The sequence below is a fragment of the Arachis stenosperma genome, chromosome 5, assembly GCF_014773155.1.
Source record: "Arachis stenosperma cultivar V10309 chromosome 5, arast.V10309.gnm1.PFL2, whole genome shotgun sequence".
Classification (NCBI taxonomy): Eukaryota; Viridiplantae; Streptophyta; class Magnoliopsida; order Fabales; family Fabaceae; genus Arachis; species Arachis stenosperma.
Genome location: NC_080381.1, coordinates 108,530,653 through 108,546,437, shown reverse-complemented (window position 1 = coordinate 108,546,437; position 15,785 = coordinate 108,530,653). Strand labels below are relative to the sequence as shown.

At 39.8% G+C, this 15,785-nt stretch overlaps 1 non-coding gene across 1 annotated transcript; it reads right to left on the bottom strand.

The window, feature by feature from the left end:
• Positions 1-7,084: 7,084 nt before the first annotated feature.
• On the bottom strand, positions 7,085-7,192 carry LOC130984468 (small nucleolar RNA R71). The gene has a single exon (XR_009088403.1). It is a non-coding gene; the product is annotated as a small nucleolar RNA R71 (small nucleolar RNA).
• Between the last annotated feature and the right edge of the window lie 8,593 nt (positions 7,193-15,785).

Here is a 15,785-nt window from a genome sequence, read left to right as displayed (position 1 = left end):
ATGAATGTGGCATAAGCCAAATAGGCAACATAACTAATATAAGCATTCAAGTATCTGAAAATAATAGATAAATATAAAGTAAAAGGACATTGAACCTGGGATTGAGAGTCACTCCTAAAACTAAAAGAAGTCCTAAATCCTAATCCTAAAGAGAGAGGAGAGAACCTCTCTCCAACTAAACCTAAATCATGGAAAGTGAATTATGAAAGCATGATTATGAATGGATGCATTCCAATTTCCCCACTTTATAGCCTCTAATCTGTGTGTTCTGGGCTGAAAACTAGGTCAAAAATAGCCCAGAAATCACTCCCATCACTTTCTGGTCCGTACAGGTCGCGGAAGAGTGACGCGGAGGCGTCGTCCACGCGTTAGCGTGGGTTGTGTTCCTGCCAGGTCACGCGGCCGCGTGATCCACGCGTTTTCGTCGCCTGGCATCAGGGCAGCTATGGCAAATTATATATCGTTGCGAAGCCCCGGATGTTAGCTCTCCAACGCAACTAGAACCATCTCATTTGGACCTCTGTAGCTCAAGTTATGGTCGTTTGAGTGCAAGAAGGTCAGGTTGGACAGCTTAGCAATTTCTTCAACTTCTTGTATTCCTTCCACTTTTGCATGCTTCCTTTCCATCCTTTGAGCCATTCATGCCCTGTAATCCCTGAAATCACTTAACACACATATCACGGTATCCAATGGTAATAAACGAGGATTAATATTAACAAATATAAGACCAAAGAATCATGTTTTCAATCAAAGCACATAATTAGGAAGGCAGATATAAAACTATGCAAATAGTATGAATAAGTGGGTAAAGAGTTGATAAAAACCACTCAATTGAGCACAAGATAAACCATAAAATAGTAGTTTATCAGTCCTCAAGCAACCAAAACTAATATAAACTTAGGATGTGAATTTGCTTGAGAATGAGAGTTCGGTTAAGCTCATGTCTCTTCTTATAGTGGGGTTTACAACTGCAATCGTGAATAGTTTTGGCATTTCACTTTATCCTTTGATGTTTAGAATGATTGAAATCCATAGGAACTCAGAATTCAGATAGTGTTATCGATTCTCCTAGTTCAGTATGTTGATTCTTGAACACAGCTACTTTATGAGTGTTGGCCGTGACCCTAAGCATTTTGTTTTCCAATATTACCACCGGATACATAAATGCCACAGACACATAACGGGGTGAACCTTTTCAGATTGTGACTCAGCTTTGCTAGAGTCCCCAGTTAGAGGTGCCCAGAGTTCTTAAGCATACTCTTTTTGCTTTGGATCACGACTTTAACCGCTCAGTCTCAAGCTTTTCACTTGACACCTTCACGCCACAAGCACATGGTTAAGGACAGCTTAATTTAGCTGCTTAGGCCAGGGTTTTATTCCTTTGGGCCCTCCTATCCATTAATGCTCAAAGCCTTGGATCCTTTTTTACCCTTTGCCTTTTAGTTTAAAGGGTTCCTCTCTTTTTTTTCGCAGGCTTTGTGTTTATCACTGCTTTTTCTTGCTTCAAGAATCAATTTTATGATTTTTTAGATTATCAATAACATTTCTCTTTTTTCATCATTCTTTCAAGAGCCAACAATTTTAACATTCATTAACTTCACTATAAAAAATATGCACTGTTCATGTCATGCATTCAGAATCACACAAAATACCACCACATTTAAGTAAATAAGACTATTCTTCAATATAGATCCACTTTCTCATGCAATATATCACTCCTGTATTTTTTTTATTTGGATTCAAGCTCAGTGAGTGATACATGAGACATCTTTTTAGAATTAAAGCAATTAAGTGAAAAATAAACTAGTCTTAGGATTCTAACTAATAAAGGATCTTGCAACAAACAAAGTAAAATAGCAGAAAACCAGAACATAACATAAAAAAAGAGGGGAGGAATAAAAAATGAAAGGAGCTCAATCACCTTAGTTATCCTAGTGGTCGCTTTATTCTTCAGGTTGTGCTCCTTAGTGAAGATGATTCGCCTCCCTTTTGGTGCCATAGGAATAAACAGAAAACCCTTAAGCGAAGCGTTATACACCAAACTTAAAGGTTTTGCTTGTCCTCAAGCAAAAAAGAACTGAAAATAGAAAGAGACAAATATTATGATGAAAGAAAAAGAAAAGGATAAAAGAACAAGAGAAAATTAGGATAGGGAGAGGGGGAAAGAAAATTAAAACTGGGTGGCGAACTAGTGTAGTTATGCGGCGTAGGCAACGCGTACGCGTGGGTCGCGGAATTTTCTTAATGACACGTAAGCGTCAGGCACGCATCCGCGTGCCCTAGGTTTTGCGTGATTCGTGCGAAGCCAGCCGCGCGCATGCACAACTCTCTGTTCTCGTGGCTTGGGAACCCAGATTTTCAATCGACGCGTGCGCGTCATGCACGCGCATGCGTGGATGGCCATTTGTGCAAATGACGCGTACGCGTGATCAAATTTGTGCCTCTAGCACACTTCTAGCCCCAAGACAGCACAATTATTTGCCCAAACACTCTTTGACGCCAATTTTTAAGGTCACGCGTACGCGTAAATGATGCGTACGCGAGGAGTGCCAAAGTCACGAATGACGCGCACGCGTCATGGACGCATTTGCATGGGGATATTTATGCATAAGGCATCATTCCTGTGCCACTCCCGCGCAACTCTCTGTTCACTCTTTATTTTTCACGCGCACATCTATGACGCGTACGCATCAGCGACGCTTGCGCGTCGTGTGCTCATTTTATTTTTTTACTAGGTTCCTATTCTAAAATAGCTGCATGATCAGAAAATTAGTAAGAACTCAATAAAAATCAAATAAGTAAGAAAACTACTACGAAAAATAACTAAGAATGAAAAGAAAAGATCATACCACGGTGGGTTGTCTCCCACCAAGCACTTTTAGTTAAAGTCCTAAAGTTGGACATGCGGTGAGCTCCTTGTCATAGTGGTTTGTGCTTGTACTGATCCAGGAATCTCCACCAATGTTTGTAATTCCAATGGCGACCGGGATCCCAAACTAGGTGCCTAACGCCTTCGAGCAAGTTGAAGCAAGCGACAAGGCCCCAAGAGTGTTGATTGTGGGAATGAATTCCAGGGTCTCAAACCTTGCTTTTACATCCGTCTTCTTGTGGATCACCATTGTTTCCACCGGATGGCAAGCAATCTGAATTCTCACAGAGACATCCAAACAACCTTCTAGACCCATTCAATTGAGCTCTACACCAATCCTTGCACTTCAATTTGGAGCACACAACCATATTGAACCTTGCTTGACAACTCTTGCCACTAACCATCTTCCTCTTACTCTTAATGCCACAAAGAGCTCTAAGTTGACCATCCGTCTCCAGTAGCTGATGAGCGGATAATTTGTACGCTTTTTGGCATTGTTTTTAGTATGTTTTTAGTAGATTTAGTTAGTTTTTAGTATATTTTTATGAGTTTTTAGTTAAAATTCACTTTTCTGGACTTTACTATGATTTTGTGTGTTTTCCTATGATTTCAAGTATTTTCTGGCTGAAATTGAGGGATCTGAGCAAAAATCTGATTCAGAGACTAAAAGGACTGCAGATGCTGTTGGATTCTGACCTCCCTGCACTCGAAGTGGATTTTCTGGAGCTACAGAAGCCCAATTGGCGCTCTCTCAACGGCGTTGGAAAGTAGACATCCTGGGCTTTTCAGCAATGTATAATAGTCCATACTTTGCCTGAGATTTGATGGCCCAAACCGGCGTTCCAAATTAGCTCAAAACTGCCCGGCGTTAAACGCCGGAACTGGCACAAGAATGGGAGTTGAACGCCCAAACTGGCACAAAAGCTGGCGTTTAACTCCAAGAGAAGTCTCTACACGAAAATGCTTCAATGCTCAGCCCAAGCACACACCAAGTGGGCCCGGAAGTGGATTTTTCTGTCATTTACTCATTTCTGTAAACCTTAGGCTACTAGTTCTTTATAAATAAGACCTTTTGCTATTGTATTTGAATCTTTTGATCACTTCAGATCTCTAGATCATCTTCGGACATCTAGTTCTTAGATCAGATCTTGGTTCTTCTGATTCCCTCTATGGGGCCGAGGCCAATGATCACTCTTGTTCTTATGTATTTTCAACGGTGGAGTTTCTACACACCATAGATTAAGGTTTGGAGCTCTGCTGTACCTCGAGTATTAATGCAATTACTATTGTTCTTCTATTCAATTCAGCTTGTTCTTATTCTAAGATATTCATTTGCACCCAACAACTTGATGAATGTGATGATTATGTGACGCTCATCATCATTCTCACTTATGAACGCGTAACTGACAACCACTTCCGTTCTACAAGCAAACAAGGCTCTAATGTTTATCTCTTGGATTCTTTAACCGGAATCTTCATGGTATAAGCTAGAATTGATGGCGGCATTCAAGAGAATCCGGAAGGTCTAAACCTTGTCTGTGGTATTCTGAGTAGGATTCAATGATTGAATGACTATGACGAGCTTCAAACTCGCGATTGTGGGGCGTTAGTGACAGACGCAAAAGAATCACTGGATTCTATTCCGACATGATCGAGAACCGACAGCTGAATAGCCGTTCCGTGACAGGGTGCATTGAACATTTTCACTGAGAGGACGGGACTGTAGCCATTGACAACGGTGATGCCCAACATACAGCTTGCCATGGAAAGGAGTAAGAAGAGTTGGATGAAGACAGTAGGAAAGCAGAGAGACGGAAGGGACAAAGCATCTTCATACGCTTATCTGAAGTTTTCACCAATGAATTGCATAAGTATCTCTATCCTTATCTTATATTTTATGTTATCCTCCATAACCATTTGAGTCTGCCTGACTGAGATTTACAAGATGACCATAGCTTGCTTCATACCAACAATCTCCGTGGGATCGACCCTTACTCGCGTAAGGTTTATTACTTGGACGACCCAGTGCACTTGCTGGTTAGTTGTGCGAAGTTGTGTTTATGCCATGGTATTGAACACCAAGTTTTTGGATTCATTACCGGGGATTATTTGAGTTGTGAAAAGTAGTGATCACAATTTCGTGCACCAAGTTTTTGGCGCCGTTGCCGGGGATTGTTTCGAGTATGGACAACTGACGGTTCATCTTGTTGCTTAGATTAGGTATTTTTCAGGGTTCTTAAGAATGAATTCTAGTGTTTCAAGGTGATGTTCTTATCATCACCAAAGCTGATTGATTCTCATCAATTTAGCTCTTGAATGTAATGTCCTGCTGAAGCTTGGCTAGCCATGTCTAATTCCTTTAGACTAAAGCTTTAGACTAACATTGCATGATTCCTGGAATTCTCATTAAGAATTTTGATACCTTTATTTTCTTTTCCACTTAATTTTCGAAAAATCCAAAAAAAAAATTACAAAATCATAAAAACCAAAAATATTGTATGTTTCTTGTTGAGTCTAGTGTCTCATGTTAAGTTTGGTGTCAATTGCATGTTTCTGTTCTTCTTGCATTTTTCGAATTCATGCATGTGTCTTCATTAATCTTCAAGATGTTCTTGATGATTTCATTGCTCTGATCTTTAAATTCTCTTGACTTGAGTGTTTTGTTGTTTCTCATATGCATTCTCATTTTGCTAGTGTCAGTAGTATACAAACTGCTAAGTTTGGTGTCTTGCATGCATTGTTATTTGATTTTAGTTACATTTTGATTATTCCTCATTATTAAAAATCCAAAAATATTTTTACTTTGTGTCTTTTCAAGTCAATAATACAGAGAATTGAAGATTCAGAACATTCAGCAGAGGAATTACACAGAAAAAGCTGGGCATTCAAAACGCCCAGTGAGGAAGGCAAACTGGCGTTTAAACGCCAGCCAGGGTGCCTGGCTGGGCGTTTAACGCCCAAAAGGGTAGTGCTTTGGGCGTTAAACGCCAGAATGTGCACCATTCTGGCCGTTTAATGCCAGGATGGCAGAAGAGGGAAGATTCTGTTTTGAATTCAAATTTTTTTTAGTTTTCAAAATCTTTTCAAAATCAAATCTTTTTCAAATCAAATCTTTTCAATCAAATCTTTTTCAAAATCAATTTCTTTCCATTTTCAAAAATACTTGCTATCAATTAATGATTTGATTCCACATTTCAAGTATGTTGCCTTTTCTGTTGAGAGAGGTTTAATGTTTGAATCATATCTTTTCTTGTTAGGCAAATCATTAATTTTTAAAATCAAATCTTTTTAAATTGTTTTTCAAATCATATCTTTTTAATCACATCTTTTTCAAAAATAGTTTTCAATCATATCTTTTTTATTTCTAATTTCAAAATCTTTTTCAAAAATCACTTGATTTCTTTTCCACACTTAGTTTTCAAAAATCAATTACTATTTTTCAAAATGTTTTTAAAATCTTTTACTTAATTTTCGAAAATTTCTTCCCCTCTTCTCACATCCTTCTTTTTATGGACTAACACTATTCCTTAATGCACAATTCGAACTCCATCTTTCTTGATAAGTTCGAATTCTCTACTTTTTTCTTCTATTTTTCATTTCCTCTGACACCTCAAGGAATTTCTATACTGTGACATAGAGGATTCCATATTTTCTTGTTCTCTTCTCTTTCATATGAGCAGGAGCAAAGACAAAAGCATTCTTGTTGAGGCTGACCCTGAACCTGAAAGGACCTTGAAGCGAAAGCTAAGAGAAGCTAAGGCACAACTCTCTGTAGAGGACCTAACAGAAATCTTCAAACAAGAAGAACCCATGGCAGCCGAAAACAACAACAATGCCAACAATGCAAGGAAGGTGCTGGTTGACTTTACTGCACCTACTCCCGACTTCTATGGGAGAAGCATCTCTATCCCTGCCATTGGAGCAAACAACTTTGAGCTTAAGCCTCAATTAGTTTCTCTAATGCAACAGAATTGCAAGTTCCATGGACTTCCATTGGAAGATCCTCATCAATTTTTAGCTGAATTCTTGCAAATCTGTGACACTGTCAAGACTAATGGGGTTGACCCTGAGGTCTACAGACTTATGCTATTCCCTTTTGCTGTAAGAGACAGAGCTAGGATATGGTTGGATTTACAACCTAAAGAAAGCCTGAAATCTTGGGAAAAGCTAGTCAATGCCTTCTTGGCAAAGTTCTTTCCACCTCAAAAATTGAGTAAGCTTAGAGTGGAAGTCCAAACCTTCAGACAGAAGGAAGGAGAATCCCTCTATGAAGCTTGGGAAAGATACAAACAATTAATCAGAAAGTGTCCTTCTGACATGCTTTCTGAATGGAGCATCATAGGTATTTTCTATGATGGTCTGTCTGAACTGTCCAAGATGTCATTGGATAGCTCTGCTGGAGGATCTCTTCATCTGAAGAAGACGCCTACAGAAGCTCAAGAACTCATTGAAATGGTTGCAAATAACCAATTCATGTACACTTCTGAAAGGAATCCTGTGAACAATGGGACAAATCAGAAGAAAGGAGTTCTTGAGATTGATACTCTGAATACCATATTGGCTCAGAACAAAATATTGACTCAGCAAGTCAATTTGATTTCTCAAAGTCTGTCTGGAATGCAAAATGCACCAGGCAGTACTAAGGATGCTTCATCTGAAGAAGAAGCTTATGATCCTGAGAACCCTTCAATGGAAGAGGTGAATTACATGGGAGAACCCTATGGAAACACCTATAATTCTTCATGGAAAAATCATCCAAATTTCTCATGGAAGGATCAACAGAGACCTCAACAAGGTTTCAACAACAATAATGGTGGAAGAAACAGGTTTAGCAATGGCAAGCCTTTTCCATCATCTTCTCAGCAACAGACAGAGAATTCTAAGCAGAACAACTCTGACTTAGCAACCATGGTCTCTGATCTAATCAAAACCACTCAAAGTTTCATGACTGAAACAAGGTTCTCCATTAGGAATTTGGAGGCACAAGTGGGACAGCTGAGTAAGAAAATTACTGAACTCCCTCCTAGTACTCTTCCAAGCAATACAAAAGAGAACCCAAAAGGAGAGTGCAAGGCCATCAACATGGCCGAATTTGGAGAGGAGGAAGAGGCAGTGAACGCCACTGAGGAAGTCCTCAATGGGCGTCCACTGGCCTCCAATGAGTTCCCTAATGAGGAACCATGGGAATCTGAGGCTCACACTGTGACCATAGAGATTCCATTGGATTTACTTCTGCCATTCATGAGCTCTGATGAGTATTCGTCCTCTGAAGAGGATGAGTATGTCACTGAAGAGCAAGTTGCTAAATACCTTGGAACAATCATAAAGCTAAATGACAAGTTATTTGGTAATGAGACTTGGGAGAACGAACCTCCTTTGCTCACCAAAGAACTGGATGACTTGTCTAGGCAGAGATTACCTCAAAAGAGACAAGATCCTGGGAAGTTCTCAATACCTTGCGCCATAGGCACCATGACCTTCAAGAAGGCTCTGTGTGACTTAGGGTCAAGTGTAAACCTCATGCCTCTCTCTGTAATGGAGAAGCTAGGGATATTTGAGGTACAAGCTACAAGAATCTCACTAGAGATGGCAGACAATTCAAGAAAACAAGCTTATGGGCTAGTAGAGGATGTTCTGGTGAAGATTGAAGACCTTACATCCCTGCTGATTTCATAGTCCTAGAGACTGGGAAGTGCATGGATGAATCCATCATCCTTGGCAGACCCTTCCTAGCCACAGCAAAGGCTGTGATTGATGTGGACAGAGGAGAATTGGTCATTCAAGTGAATGAAGAATCCTTTGTGTTTAAGGCTCAAGGATATCCCTCTGTCACCATGGAGAGGAAGCATGAAGAGCTTCTCTCAAAACAGAGCCAAACAGAGCCCCCACAGTCAAACTCTAAGTTTGGTGTTGGGAGGCCACAACCAACTTCTAAGTTTGGTGTTGAAACCCCACATTCAAACACTAAGTTTGGTGTTGGGAGGTTCCAACATTGCTCTGAGTATCTGTGAGGCTCCATGAGAGCCCTCTGTCAAGCTACTGACATTAAAGAAGCACTTGTTGGGAGGCAACCCAATGCTATATTTTATCTATTTTCCTTTGTTATTTTATGTTTTCTGTAGGTTGATGATCATGAGAAGTCACAAAATCAATTGAAAAAGCAAAAATAGAATGAAAAACAGAAAGAAAAACAGCACACCCTGGAGGAAGACCTTGCTGGCGTTTAAACACCAGTAAGGGCAGCAAATGGGCGTTTAACGCCAGAAAGGGGCACCAGACTGGCGTTAAACGCCAGGAAAGGGCAAGAAGCTGGCGTTAAACGCCAGAAATGGGCACCAGGCCAGCGTTTAACGCCAGAATTGGCATGAAGAGCAATTTTGCTTGCCATTTGGTGCAGGGATGACTTTTCCTTGACATCTCAGGATCTGTGGACCCCACAGGATCCCTACCTACCCCACCACCCTCTCTCTTCTTCACCCATTCACCAATCACCTCAACACCTCTTCCCTAAAAACCCCTCACCTATCAAATCCCATCTTTCTCTTCACCACTCACATCCATCCTTCATAAAATCCCACCTAACTCACCATTCAAATTTAAACCACTTTTCCTCCCAAACCCACCCTTACATGATCGAACACTACCCCTCTCTCCACCCCTATATAAAGCCATCTTCACTCCTTCATTTTCACACAACCTAAGCACTACTTCTCCCCTTTGGCCGAACTACAAAGCCATCTCCATCTCCTCTATTTCTTCTTCTTCTACTCTCTTCTTTCTTCTTTTGCTCGAGGACGAGCAAACCTTTTAAGTTTGGTGTGGTAAAAGTATTGCTTTTTGTTTTCCCATAACCATTTATGGCAGCTAAGGCCGGAGAAACCTCTAGAAAGAGGAAAGGGAAGGCAAAAGCTTCCACCTCTGAATCATGGGAGATGGAGAGATTCATCTCAAGGGTGCATCAAGACCACTTCTATGAAGTTGTGGCCTTGAAGAAAGTGATCCCCGAAGTCCCTTTCAAACTCAAAAAGAGTGAATATCCGGAGATCCGACATGAGATTCGAAGAAAAGGTTGGGAAGTTCTTACCAACCCCATTCAACAAGTCGGAATCTTAATGGTTCAAGAGTTCTATGCCAATGCATGGATCACCAAGAACCATGATCAAAGTGTGAACCCGGACCCAAAGAATTGGCTTACAATGGTTCGGGGGAAATACTTAGATTTTAGTCCGGAAAATGTAAGGTTGGCATTCAACTTGCCCATGATGCAAGGAGATGAACATCCTTACACTAGAAGGGTCAACTTTGATCAAAGGTTGGACCAAGTCCTCACAGACATTTGTGAAGAGGGCGCCCAATGGAAGAGAGATTCAAGAGGGAAGCCGGTTCAACTGAGAAGGCATGACCTCAAGCCCGTGGCTAGGGGATGGTTGGAGTTTATCCAACGCTCAATCATTTCCACTAGCAACCGGTCCGAAGTTACTATAGACCGGACCATCATGATTCATAGTATCATGATTGGAGAGGAAGCGGAAGTTCATAAGGTTATAGCCCAAGAACTCTATAAGGTGGCGGACAAGTCCTCTACCTTGGCAAGGTTAGCCTTTCCTCATCTCATTTGTCACCTCTGTTATTCAGTTGGAGTGGACATAGAAGGAGACATCCTTATTGATGAGGACAAGCCCATCACTAAGAAAAGGATGGAGCAAACAAGAGACCCCACTCATCATGAAATCCCTGAGATGCCTCAAGGGATGCACTTTCCTCCACAAAACTATTGGGAGCAAATCAACACCTCCCTAGGAGAACTGAGTTCCAACATGGGACAACTAAGGGTGGAGCACCAAGAACACTCCATTCTCCTCCATGAAATTAGAGAAGATCAAAGAATCATGAGAGAGGAGCAACAAAGGCAAGGAAGAGACATTGAGGAGCTCAAGCACTCCATAAGATCTTCAAAAGGAAGAACAAGCCGCCATCACTAAGGTGGACCCGTTCTTTAATCTCCTTGTTCTTTATTTTCCTGTTTTTCGAATTTTCATGCTTATGTTTATCCATGTTTGTGTCTTATGATCATTAGTGTCTTAGTGTCTATGCCTTAAAGTTATGAATGTCCTATGAATCCATCACCTTTCTTAAAAAAAATGATTCTTAATTGAAAAAGAGAAGAATTGCATGAATTTCAGATTTTATAACAGATTAATTATTTTGATGTGGTGGCAATACTTTTGTTTTCTGAATGTATGCTTGAACAGTGCATATGTCTTTTGAATTTGTTGTTCATGAATGTTAAAATTGTTGGCTCTTGAAAGAATGATGAAAAAGGAGACATGTTACTGAGGATCTGAAAAATCATAAAAATGATTCTTGAAGCAAGAAAAAGCAGTGAAAAAAAAAACAAAAAAAGAGAGAAAGGAAGCAAGAAGGAAAAGAAAAAAATAATGAAGTTGTGATCCAAGGCAAAAAGAGTGTGCTTAAGAACCCTGGACACCTCTAATTGGGGACTCTAGCAAAGCTGAGTCACAATCTGAAAAGGTTTACCCAATTATGTGTCTGTGGCATGTATGTATCCGGTGGTAATACTGGAAGACAGAGTGCTTTGGGCCACGGCCAGGACTCATAAAGTAGCTGTGTTCAAGAATCATCATACTTAACTAGGAGAATCAATAACACTATTTGGATTCTGAGTTCCTAAAGAAGCCAATCATTCTGAATTTCAAAGGATAAAGTGAGATGCCAAAACTGTTCAGAGGCAAAAAGCTAAAGCCCCGCTCATCTAATTAATGCTGATCTTCATAGATGTTTTTGGAGTTCATTGCATATTCTCTTCTTTTTATCTTATTTGATTTTCAGTTTCTTGGGGACAAGCAACAATTTAAGTTTGGTGTTGTGATGAGCGGATAATTTGTACGCTTTTTGGCATTGTTTTTAGTAGATTTAGTTAGTTTTTAGTATATTTTTTATGAGTTTTTAGTTAAAATTCACTTTTCTGGACTTTACTATGAGTTTGTGTGTTTTTCTGTGATTTCAAGTATTTTCTGGCTGAAATTGAGGGATCTGAGCAAAAATCTGATTCAGAGACTAAAAGGACTACAGATGCTGTTGGATTCTGACCTCCCTGCACTCGAAGTGGATTTTCTGGAGCTAAAAAAGCCCAATTGGCGCGCTCTCAACGGCGTTGGAAATTAGACATCCTAGGCTTTCCAGCAATGTATAATAGTCCATACTTTGCCCGAGATTTGATGGCCCAAACCGGCGTTCCAAATCAGCTCAAAACTGCCCGGCGTTAAACGCCAGAACTGGCATAAGAATGGGAGTTAAACGCCCAAACTGGCACAAAAGCTGGCGTTTAACTCCAAGAGAAGTCTCTACACGAAAATGCTTCAATGCTCAGCCCAAGCACACACCAAGTGGGCCCGGAAGTGGATTTTTCTGTCATTTACTCATTTCTGTAAACCTTAGGCTACTAGTTCTTTATAAATAAGACCTTTTGCTATTGTATTTTGAATCTTTTGATCACTTCAGATCTCTAGATCATCTTCGGACATCTAGTTCTTAGATCAGATCTTGGTTCTTCTGGTTCCCTCTCTGGGGCCGAGGCCAATGATCACTCTTGTTCTTATGTATTTTCAACGGTGGAGTTTCTACACACCATAGATTAAGGTGTGGAGCTCTGCTGTACCTCGAGTATTAATGCAATTACTATTGTTCTTCTATTCAATTCAGCTTGTTCTTGTTCTAAGATATTAATTTGCACCCAAGAACTTAATGAATGTGATGATTATGTGACGCTCATCATCATTCTCACTTATGAACGCGTGACTGACAACCACTTCCGTTCTACAAGCAAACAAGGCTCTAATGTTTATCTCTTGGATTCTTTAACCGGAATCTTCGTAGTATAAGCTAGAATTGATGGCGGCATTCAAGAGAATCCGGAAGGTCTAAACCTTGTCTGTGGTATTCTGAGTAGGATTCAATGATTGAATGACTATGACGAGCTTCAAACTCGCGATTGTGGGGCGTTAGTGACAGACGCAAAAGAATCACTGGATTCTATTCCGACATGATCGGGAACCTACAGCTGAATAGCCGTGCCGTGACAGGGTGCGTTGAACATTTTCACTGAGAGGACGGGACTGTAGCCATTGACAACGGTGATGCCCAACATACAGCTTGCCATGGAAAGGAGTAAGAAGAGTTGGAGGAAGACAGTAGGAAAGCAGAGAGACGGAAGGGACAAAGCATCTTCATATGCTTATCTGAAGTTCTCACCAATGAATTGCATAAGTATCTCTATCCTTATCTTATATTTTATGTTATCCTCCATAACCATTTGAGTCTACCTGACTGAGATTTACAAGATGACCATAGCTTCCTTCATACCAACAATCTCCGTGGGATCGACCCTTACTCGCGTAAGGTTTATTACTTGGACGACCCAGTGCACTTGCTGGTTAGTTGTGCGAAGTTGTGCTTATGCCATGGTATTGAACACCAAGTTTTTGGATTCATTACCGGGGATTATTTGAGTTGTGAAAAGTAATGATCACAATTTTGTGCACCAGTAGCCCATATTCAAGTGGGAAAGTAAGGGTTAAGGATAGGAATTTTACCCACTTGAATGTTGTATTGGATGGTGATGGCTTTGGAAGGGGTCTTGCAAGCTCCACTCCCTTGTGTTCTTCTTTGAATTCTTCCACCTCTTTGCAAGCTTCCTCAATTTCAACCTCTTCCTCTTGGTAGCTTTCTTCTAATTCAATCTCTTCTTCATTGCTTACCAAGGGCATGGGAGGTTATGGATCTTCCTCTTCTTCCATATGTGAGGGTGGAAAGTTCTCTAATTCATTGGAGTATAAACTCCTTTTTATTGATTTCCTCACTTTCTTCCATAGGATCTTGCATTGTATCTCTTGGAAGGAATTTGCTTGTTCCTCACCCTGGTTCTTGATCATCGTCTGCACATATTTCTCTACATTTTTGACATTTGTCTTTATATCATGTAGGAATTATTTAATGAGAAGCTCAAGATCTGATGGTATTTGAGATGAATAAGGAGATGGTGGCTCTTGATATGCATAAGAAGGAGATGATGGTTCTTGATATGGGTAGAAAGAGGATAGTTCTTGGTATGAATAGGGAGATGGTGGCTCTTGATATGGGTAGAAAGATGACGATTCTTGATATGAATATGGAGATGGTTGTTCTTGATATGAATATGGAGGTGGTGGCTCTTGATAGTTGGAACATGGAGTATTGAAGTTCCTTTGGTTTTGACTTTGCCAACCAAAATTTGGATAGTTCCTCCATCCACCATAATATGAATCACTAATTGGGTGTGAGTAATAACCCATGTGATCTCTCTCCATTATTTTTCCTTAGCACAAAACACCAAAAAGGATTAAACGCACCATGTGGTAAACAGGAAAACAAAGAAGAAAGAACAGAATTCTAAGAATTAAAATAAAACTAATTTGGGAACACCAAACTTAATTTCAAAAATTAAGAAAAATATGGGTGTTATTTATTTATTTAATTTTTTTTGTTTTAAATTTTTTTTAATAAAATTTAAATAAAATTAAAACTAAAATGCCTAATCTAAGCAATCAAACAACTGATAGTTATTAATCACAGTCAATCCCCGGCAACGATGCCAAAAACTTGGTGCGGTATTTTATAACCCACAAACTAACCGGCAAGTACACCAGATCGTACCAAGTAATACCTTACGTGAGTAAGGGTCGATCCCACGAGGATTGATGGATCAAGCAACAATGATTGATTGATTGGCTTAGTTAGACAAACAGAAAAGAGTGTTTTGGTATTCAAAGAGCATTAAACAGAAAATTAAGAATTTTAGAAAACAAGCAGCAATGAGTAGGGAAAAAAATATGGAGAAGATAGTTAAGGTTTCGGAGTTGTCTATTTTCTGAATTGACTTTTCTTATCAACTATTTTAATCATGTATGATTTAATTCATGGCAAACTATATCTGACTAGACCCTAATTCCTTAGACCTTCCTAGTCTCCTCTAAAATTCATTAACTGCCAATCCTTGGTCAATTAATTTTAATTAGAAGGTAATTATCAAATTCCGGTTTATATGCCACAAGAATCCTAATTATCCAAAAATAAGGGGATTATATGTCACGTATCCCGTTAAATACAAACAATTAGAAATTCGGGATAATATCTTTTCAAGTTGTTGTTCAAGTAAAGAGCTTTTCCAAGTTATACAAGAACTCAATTAGAACATGGGTCATACTTCAGTTCCACCCAAATTCATAAAATAAAGAACGAAAATAATTATTGAAATATAAATCAAAACATGAATTAAAATAGAAAAATAATAGTATCAATCCATACAATAGATAGAGCTCCTAACCTTAACAGTGGAGGTTTAATTGCTCATGGAATGTGGAATGTAAATTTGTATAGAATTCCCTAATGGAATCCCCCTGATGGAATGTCCTCAATAGAAGAGAAGTCTCCCCTTTTTATAACTAATCCTAATTAATTTAAAATCTAATATCTAAAGTTAAGATAATATATTTTCCTATTTTAAAATCAAATTTGAATTTAAATCAGAATTAACTAACTACTCCGTGTCTTGTAACGTGGGGACCACTTGGCTTCACTGGATCCGCACCTAACTTGGGTGCTAAAATGGGGCCCAGAAATCACCCCCAGTGTTTTCTGCATTTTTTGCACGTAGCACATGTCACGCGTATACGTCAGTCACGCGTACGCATTGATGGTCTTTTTCGCAAGTCATGCCGACGCGTCGGTCACGCGTACACATCACTGAGCAAATCTTCAAATCACGCGTATGCATCAGTCACCTGTACGCGTCACCATGAAAAGCTCCAACACACGTATGCGTCAGTCACGCGTACGCGTCGCTCCTCGCTGCCATCTC